We start from the raw sequence: 9,068 nt of genomic DNA on the forward strand, positions 1-9,068 counted from the left end.
ATTTCAATGATAAATATTTATAATATTGTTTTTATAACATATAATTGTTAATATTTATATTACATATTTGGGCACAAATCAAGAGTTTAAAACTCCCACTACAACTCAATAGTTTTTTTTATTTAAATGTAATAATGATTTCAAATTTAATGTAATTTGTCTTTATATTTTACACCACATTCAAAAGTTTTTTTAAAGTTATAGTTTAATTATGTGCAATGTTTTTTTGATTTTCTACTTATTTATTATAAACATTGTAGCTATATTAGTAGTATATAAGTAAGTTTTGATTAAAAAAATCATATGTTTGAAAAGATTTGTGATTCAAAACAAAAGAGTTGAAAAAAAAAGTTTTGTCGCATCAATAGTTATTTCAACATAATTTTTTTATAACAATGTTTATATATATCAAGTGTATGTTGATTTCTAAATATTCATTTTCAATGATTTATAAGTGTTTAATAAGTTTTGTTTGATGTAAATGTTATAATGTTGTAGTGTTTTTATTTTATTAAAAGCTATAGTGTTTTTCATATTATTTGTTATTTGTTTTATATACAAATCGGCATGCGTTTTATATATAATTTCCACAACTTAAAACGTTCTATTAAATCATCAAAAGTTTTAGTGTTTATTTTTCCATACTACTTTGTTTTATTTATACATAGAATTCAATATATGTTTAATATATAATTTACACAACATAAAACGGTCTATAAAATCATGAATTAATAGTGGAAATAACTAATGATATAAATTTATTAAAATTAATAAAACTAATATGTTAACTATAGAGTTTGTTTTGCTATTGACATTGGTTTTACATGTATATATATTAAATCACAATTTGTTAAATGTTATTATTTTAATTAAATAATTATATTCATGCGCAACGCGCGGGGATTCGACTATTATTATACTTATAAAGGAGACATTTTTCCAAGCACCTCATGCATTTGAAACTCCCATGCATTTTTCCTTTCACTATATTCATTTGAAACTCCCATTACTTTTCAATTTCTTTCTAATAATGATTATATGTTGGTTAATAAGTTTTAAAAAAATCAAACCTAAAGTGTAATCATATATAAACTAAATTTCAATATTAAAAAAATATCTTTACTTCTACTTATAAAGTTATATTTTTTAACTTTTAACATATTATACTTAATGCATTAGTTTTAATATATTCTTGGATGTAAGCCATTATCATTTTAAAGTTTCAAAATTTGAACAATTTGTATAAAATACTTACATTATTAATTTAAATATAACATTACATGATCAACTTAAATATAAATTTTAGTTTAACTTAAATAACTCAAAGAATATTTTGTAAATATTTAAAAGTGACGAATTGTAGTGTCTTTCTAATAATGATTATAATTTGATTAATAAGGTTAAATAAATATCAAACCTAAAGTGTAACCATAAATAAACTAAATTTCAATATTAAAATAATATATTTACTTCTACTTATAAAGTTATGACTTTAACTTTTAACATATTATATTTAATTTATTAGATTTAATATGTTGTTGTATGTAAACAATTATCAATTTAAAGCTATAACTTTTGAACAGTGTGGACAAAATACTTAAATTGTTAATTTAAATACAACATTATAGTGTCAACATAAATATAAATTTCACTTCCACTTAAAAAACTCAATGAATATTTTGTGAATAGTTAAAAATGATAAATTGTAGTGCTAAATGCAAAAAACTAAATTGTAATATCAATTTAACTAAAATATTTCATAAAGATATTTTTATAATCGTTAAAAGTTTTTAAATAAGTAGCTTAAAATCACTTACAATAACAATAGTTAAAAATAACTCTATATAAATGACTATATTGTTACCTTTAAAATCAAAAAACAATGGTTGATGTTTTAAATAATTTCAATGATAGAAATTAAAACGTTAAGAAAATAAATTTTAAAAAATTAATTAACAACTAGAGGGGTTTCCCGCGCGTTGTGCGGGGCGGAACGTGTTGTTTTGTGACACAAATAATGAAGTACATTGCATAAATTGGTATCCATATTAAAATATGTTGCTATACTGTGTAATTTGCCAGAAAAACGCTATAACCATTGATCCAAAACGTAAGCTTTTGTTGGCATTGTTATTTCAAAAATAAAAACAACCAATAACCGGGGAGTGGATCTTGGATTTGTTTGGACGTCATCGGAGGGAGGTTTTTTCGGTTGTTCTGGGAGGACGGTGCTTCTTAAGTATCCTTTGTGAGGGGTAGTCCAAAAGTCGGGTCACACGGGTTTTTATTTGTATTGGAGTGGTTGTAAAATAATGTTCTACGGCACGCCTGGATAATTTGTAATCTGTAATACAGTAAAAAAGCATGCATTGAATAATTTTTTTTTATGTAATGATAAGATTCAAAATTTGTAATCATTCATAAATTCGTGAAAGAAAATGCATCAACTAACCTTCCTATAGCAGGTGCTTGTGTCATCAAGATGCAATGAAAACTTGTGCACTCTACTCGTCCTCTTGTTGTCATATAGGTACTGCATCAACTCGAGCCTGCATTATGAAAAACATTAACCAAATGACATATTAACGAAAATATTAATAAGGCCTGTTGAACTGAATCACAATAAAAAGCACTATCATATAATTACAAAAAAAAAACACCATTCACCTTATTTAGAAGCAGCAGAACAGGTGAAAACATATATGTTAGGCCCGAGGCAATAGCCAAAAAAATAGTCCCTAAAATAAGCAACATATTTTAACTTATGTAACTGTTTTTTTTATATCAGTACTACTGTAAAATAAGTATATAATGCCAGCATGTCTATTCTTTGATTACCCTTCTTGTGTGCCCTTTTGTTGTAAACACCTCATGAATTTGAAACCTCCATAAAAATTTGCAAACACCTCATGCATTTGAAACCTCCTATTTTAATGAATATCACTCAAAAGTCTTTTAATAATGATTAACAATTCAAAGGTTTTATAACTTATATAATATATTTAATAAACAATTAATGGATACTCTACTATAAAAAGGTCAATCTTTTTTAGTAGACACACAAATACAAATCAAATACAAAATTCACAAAGAAAACAAGTTTAAAGTTTTTTGTGTTGGTTTGAGGGTTTTAAACAATTTTTCGAGCCATGTTATTATGTTGAAGTTTTTAATTTGTAAGTTTGTTATATACTAATTCTTTTTTGTATTTTCTTGATTTAAGTATTCTTTTAAGAATATCATTGTATGTTGTGGTTGAAATTTTAATGTAAATTAGATTAGATTTATGTTATCGATCATATGTTATGGAATGTGATATATATAATATTTTATTAACTATTGTATACATGTTTGTATGTTCATGTTGCTTCAAAACAATAATTAATTAAAAATCATGGATATGTCATATTGTCCATATTATCCATGTAAGCATTTTTTAAAATGCAAATTGTCTATCTTATCACTTTATATTTTAGTATATGTTTAACATTTTAGTTATAATAATAAATGATTTTTAAAAGTTTCTTTCACTTATTAATAATAACAAGTGATTTTAAAATTAATAAGCAATAATTATAAATAATAAAATCAAATTACATAGATATATCATATTATCCATGCAACTCTCTTTTGAAATGCAAATTGTTTATCTTATCACTTTATTATTTACTGTATGTTTCACATTTTAATAATAATATTAAGTGTTTCTTAAAAGTGTTATTTAACTTATTATTAATAATAAGTGGTTTAAAATTAATGAATAACAATTTTAAATGATAATAACATCAAATTATAAATTACATTTAGCTATAAATAAATTGTATTTTAAATTAACATCTTTATTGAAATTAGAAAATGATCACATAAGTAAAAATATAATTAATCAATAATAATTGTTACAAATAATACTAAATAGATAATTATATTTGATTCTATTAATGAGGAATATGGGTTGATGTCAATGAATATTATTGTTCAAAATAATTGAGATTATATATATATATATATATATATATATATATATATATATATAATCTCAAAGTTAATGTCAATAACATAACCATTTTAAACATATATTTTTCAATATTTTAACAATATATTTTTAATCTTCGTTGCGCAACGCGTGGGAATTCGTCTACTATACTTATAAAGGAGGCATTTTTCCAAGCACCTCATGCATTTGAAACTCCCATGCATTTTTCCTTTCACCATATTCATTTGAAACTCCCATGACTTTTCAATTTCTTTCTAATAATGATTATATGTTGGTTAATAAGTTTTAAAAAAATCAAACCTAAAGTGTAATCATATATAAACTAAATTTCAATATTAAAAAAATATCTTTACTTCTACTTATAAAGTTATATTTTTTAACTTTTAACATATTATACTTAATTCATTAGTTTTAATATATTCTTGGATGTAAGCCATTATCATTTTAAAGTTTCAAAATTTGAACAATTTGTATAAAATACTTAAATTATTAATTTAAATATAACATTACATGATCAACTTAAATATAAATTTTAGTTTAACTTAAATAACTCAAAGAATATTTTGTAAATATTTAAAAGTGACGAATTGTAGTGTCTTTCATGTGTAACCCTCGGGTAAAATTCATTCAAATGATTGAGATTATGTTGTTTTAATAGATGTGTAAATTATAATATAATTGAAAATAATCAATATATTATCACAACTTAGTATACGAATTATTATATCAAATTTAACAAATATGTTACTGTTATATTTCAGTAAACACGTATTTGTAAAGATTTCAACTATATAAGTATTTCTGTACAACGCGCGGGAATTCGCCTAGTATACTTATAAAGGAAGCATTTTTCCTTTCACCACATTCATTTGAAACTCACATTCATTTTTCCTTTCACCACATTCATTTGAAACTCCCATGAGTTTTCAATTTCTTTCTAATAATGATCATAAATTGGTTAATAAGGTTAAATAAATATCAAACCTAAAGTGTAATCATATATAAACTAAATTTCAATATTAAAAGAATATATTTTCTTCTACTTATAAAATTATGTTTTTAACTTTTAACATATTATACTTCACTTATTAGGTCTAATATATTGTTGTGTGTAAACCATTATCATTTTAAAGCTACAACTTTTGAAAAATTTGTATAAAATACTTAAATTGTTAATTTAAATATAACCTTACAGGATCAACTTAAATATAAATTTTAGTTCAACTTAAACAACCCAAATAATATTTTGTAAATAGTTAAAAGTGATAACTTACAGTGTCTTTCTAATAACGATTATAAGTTGGTTAATAAAGTTAAATAATTATCAAACCTAAAGTGTAATCATAAATAAATTAAATTTCAATATTAAAATAATTTATTTACTTCTACTTATAAAGTTATGTCTTTAACTTTTAACATATTATACTTAATTTATTAGATTTAATATGTTGTTGTATGTAAACCATTATCAGTTTAAAGCTACAACTTTTGAACAATTTGGACAAAATACTTAAATTGTTGATTTAAATATAACATTACAGTGTCAACTCAAATATAAATTTCAGTCCACTTAAAAAAACCCAAAGAATATTTTATAAATAGTTAAAATTGATAAATTGTAGTGCTAAATGCAAAAACTAAATTGTAATCTCAATTTAACTAAAATATTTCCTAAAGATATTTGTATAATCGTTAAAAGTTTTCAAACAAGTAACTTAAAATAACTTAGAATAACAATAGTTAAAAATAACTCTATATAAATGATTATATTTTTACCTTTAAAATCAAAAAACAATGTTTGATGTCTTAAATAATTATAATGATAGAAACTAAAACGTTAAACAAATAAATTTTAAAAAATTAATTAACAATAACAGCAACCACAAATAACGTTAAACCATATATTATATTTAATTTTATTAATGAGTAACTCGCGGTTATAAGTCATTAAAACGATTGAGATTATGCAGTTATAATAGATGTATATATTATCATATAAGTCAAAAATAATCAATATATTATATCAATTTAGTATATGAATTATTATATCAAATTTAACAACGTTATTGTAATATTTAAAAAAAACATATATTTGTAAAGATTTTAACTATATAGGTGTTTCTGTGCAACGCGCGGGCATTCGCCTAGTATACTTATAGAGGAAGCATTTTTCCTTTCACCACATTCATTTGAAACTCCCGTGCATTTTTCATTTCACCACATTCATTTGAAACTCCCATGACTTTTTAATTTCTTTCTAATAATGATTATATGTTGGTTAATAAGGTTAAATAAATATCAAATCAAAAGTGTAATCACATATAAACTAAATTTCAATATTAAAAGAATATATTTTTTTCTATTTATAAAGTTATGTTTTTAACTTTTAACATATCATACTTAATTTACTAGGTATAATATGTTGTTATATGTAAACCATTATCATTTTAAAGCTACAACTTTTGAACAAATTGTATAAAATACTTAAACTGTTAATTTAAATAGAACTTTACAGGATCAACTTAAATATGAATTTTAGTTCAACTTAAACAACCCAAATAATATTTTACAAATAGTTAAAAGTGATAAATTGTAATGTCTTTCTAATAATTTAAAAGTAGGTTAATAAGGTTAAATAAGTATCAAACCTAAAGTGTAATCATAAATAAATTAAATTTCATTATAAAAATAACATTTTTACTTCTACTTATAAAGTTATGTCTTTAACCTTTAACATATTATACTTAATTTATTAGATTTAATATGTTGTTGTATGTAAACCATTATCAGTTTGAAGATACAACATTTGAATAGTTTGGACAAAATACTTAAATTGTTAATTTAAATATAACATTACATGGTCAACTTGAATATAAATTTCAGTTCCACTTAAAAAAACAAAAAAATATTTTTGGTGAATAGTTAAAAGTGAAAAATTGTAGTACTAAATGCAAAAACTAAATTGTAATATCAATTTAACTAAAATATTTCCTATAGATATTTTTATAATCGTTAAAAGTTTTCAAATAAGTAGCTTAAAATAACTTACAATAACAATAGTTAAAAATAAGTCTATATAAATGATTATATTGTTACCTTTAAAATAAAAAAAAATGTTTAATGTTTTAAATAATTACAATGATAGAAGTTAAAACGTTAAGAAAATAAATTTAAAAAAAATAATTAACAATAACAACTATAAATAACATTAAACCATATATTATATTTAATTTTATTTATGAGTAACCCGCGAGTAGAGGTCATTCAAAAGATTGAAATTATGCAGTTTTAATAGATGTATATATTATCATATAATTCAAAATAATCAATATATTATATCAATTTAGTATACGAATTATTATATTAAATTTAACAACAACATTATTGTTATATTTAAATAAACATATATTTGTAAAAATTTCAGCAATATAGATACTTCTGCGCAACGAACGGACATTCGCATCGTATTAGTAAAATCTGTATAGAAGTTATATCATATATCAACACAAAAGCTAGGTTCACCCTAGCCCCCAAATCGTCGAAATATAAAAGATCCAACGTAGGTTCATCCCACGTCCCCAATCCCAGCCCCCAAATCGTCAAATCCCAATTTGAAATCCTGCGAAATCTATCAAAAACGTTTTCTCTATTTTACAAGCGAACATTGAAGCAGAGCAGACGCACTTAGAAATTATACACAAGGTTTGTATCTATTCCGTATAAAAGTTAAATCTATCACAAAACGAGGGAAATTCATTGATTTTTGTTTCATTTTGAGTTTTCGCTTGTTTTGCTTATAAACAATTAGGTTCTTGTGCATATTACAATTTGGTTTAGGGTTCAATTTACAGGGTAATTGACTAATTAGTGTGGGGTTTCTAAATTGTAAGGGCATTAGTGACTATCAGTGCCCTATTGCCGGTCGAGGTGATTAAATAGTATTATTCGATCTGCCTGGATCTCTATAATCCTGATAAGTGACTTTAATAGAAGTAATATTAGCATCATGCATATTATCTATTTCTGTTTAAAATATGAATGGTGGGTAAGTTCATATGAGGGTTTTTTCAAAAGGGTTTTAAGTAAGACTGTAAGAGGTTTTGATGTAGCAATTAGCATGTTAGTTGATGTACTTATCCAACTACATACTCCGACGACGACGCTGAACGACGCCGCCCAACCAAGCAACGCCGACGACGCTGCAACCGAAGAAGGACGACGCTGCTGCACCTTCTCGCTGCTGCAAATCGACAGGTTTGTTGCTCCTTCTGAAAATCGATTGTTGTTCTTTGTTTCTTCCTTCTTTCCCCCCAAAGTCGAAAATCAAAAAAATCGAAATAAGTAGTTATGTTATGCTAATTAGATTTGTTCAATCATAATCTATAGTTGATGTTATGCTTTGATTCTGATGTTTTGTGCTTGATTTTGATGGTATACGATCGTGTTGAAAAATGTTTTTATATGTGATCATCACTGAAATAAGACGAATTGGTTTTATATTATCTAACAAATATTATCAGTTATTTCAGGTTGCGTGGATTCGTGCTTAATTATGAAATAGAAAAATATGCAAAAGACGAAATACGCAAAGACGGAAAAATAGACGCAATATTTGGTCGTTTGAAGACAAAACAAATCAAGACTAAAATCGTCAAGAATTTAAAAACTTCAAGGGTCAAAAATGGAAATTCAATTCACAATTGGATATATATATATATATATACAAGTGTTTGTGTGTGTATATATATATATATATATATATATATATATTATATAAATATATATGTATATATATTATATTGTATATATATATATGTATGTATATTGTATATATTGTATATATATATATATGTATGTATATTGTATATATTGTATATATATATATATATATATATATATATATATATATATATATATATGTATGTATATTGTATATATTGTATATATATATATATATATATATATATACATGAATCATGCATATATATATATATTGGAAAGAAATCTTCACAAAAGCAAAAGTATCAAACATCATGTGTGCTTCCAACCTTTACAATCAATCACTTCATTACTT

General features: G+C 23.4%; 1 long non-coding RNA gene across 1 annotated transcript; it reads right to left on the reverse strand.

Annotated features, from left to right (window-relative positions):
• Positions 1-2,066: 2,066 nt before the first annotated feature.
• Positions 2,067-2,739, reverse strand: LOC145129203 (uncharacterized). The gene is made up of 3 exons (XR_013717368.1): positions 2,668-2,739; positions 2,453-2,549; positions 2,067-2,344 (listed from the first exon to the last, which is right to left on the reverse strand). It is a non-coding gene; the product is annotated as an uncharacterized LOC145129203 (long non-coding RNA).
• Between the last annotated feature and the right edge of the window lie 6,329 nt (positions 2,740-9,068).

Source organism: Lactuca virosa, chromosome 8, assembly GCF_052849685.1.
Source record: "Lactuca virosa cultivar CGN04683 chromosome 8, Lactuca_virosa_CGN04683_v6, whole genome shotgun sequence".
NCBI classification, from domain to species: Eukaryota; Viridiplantae; Streptophyta; class Magnoliopsida; order Asterales; family Asteraceae; genus Lactuca; species Lactuca virosa.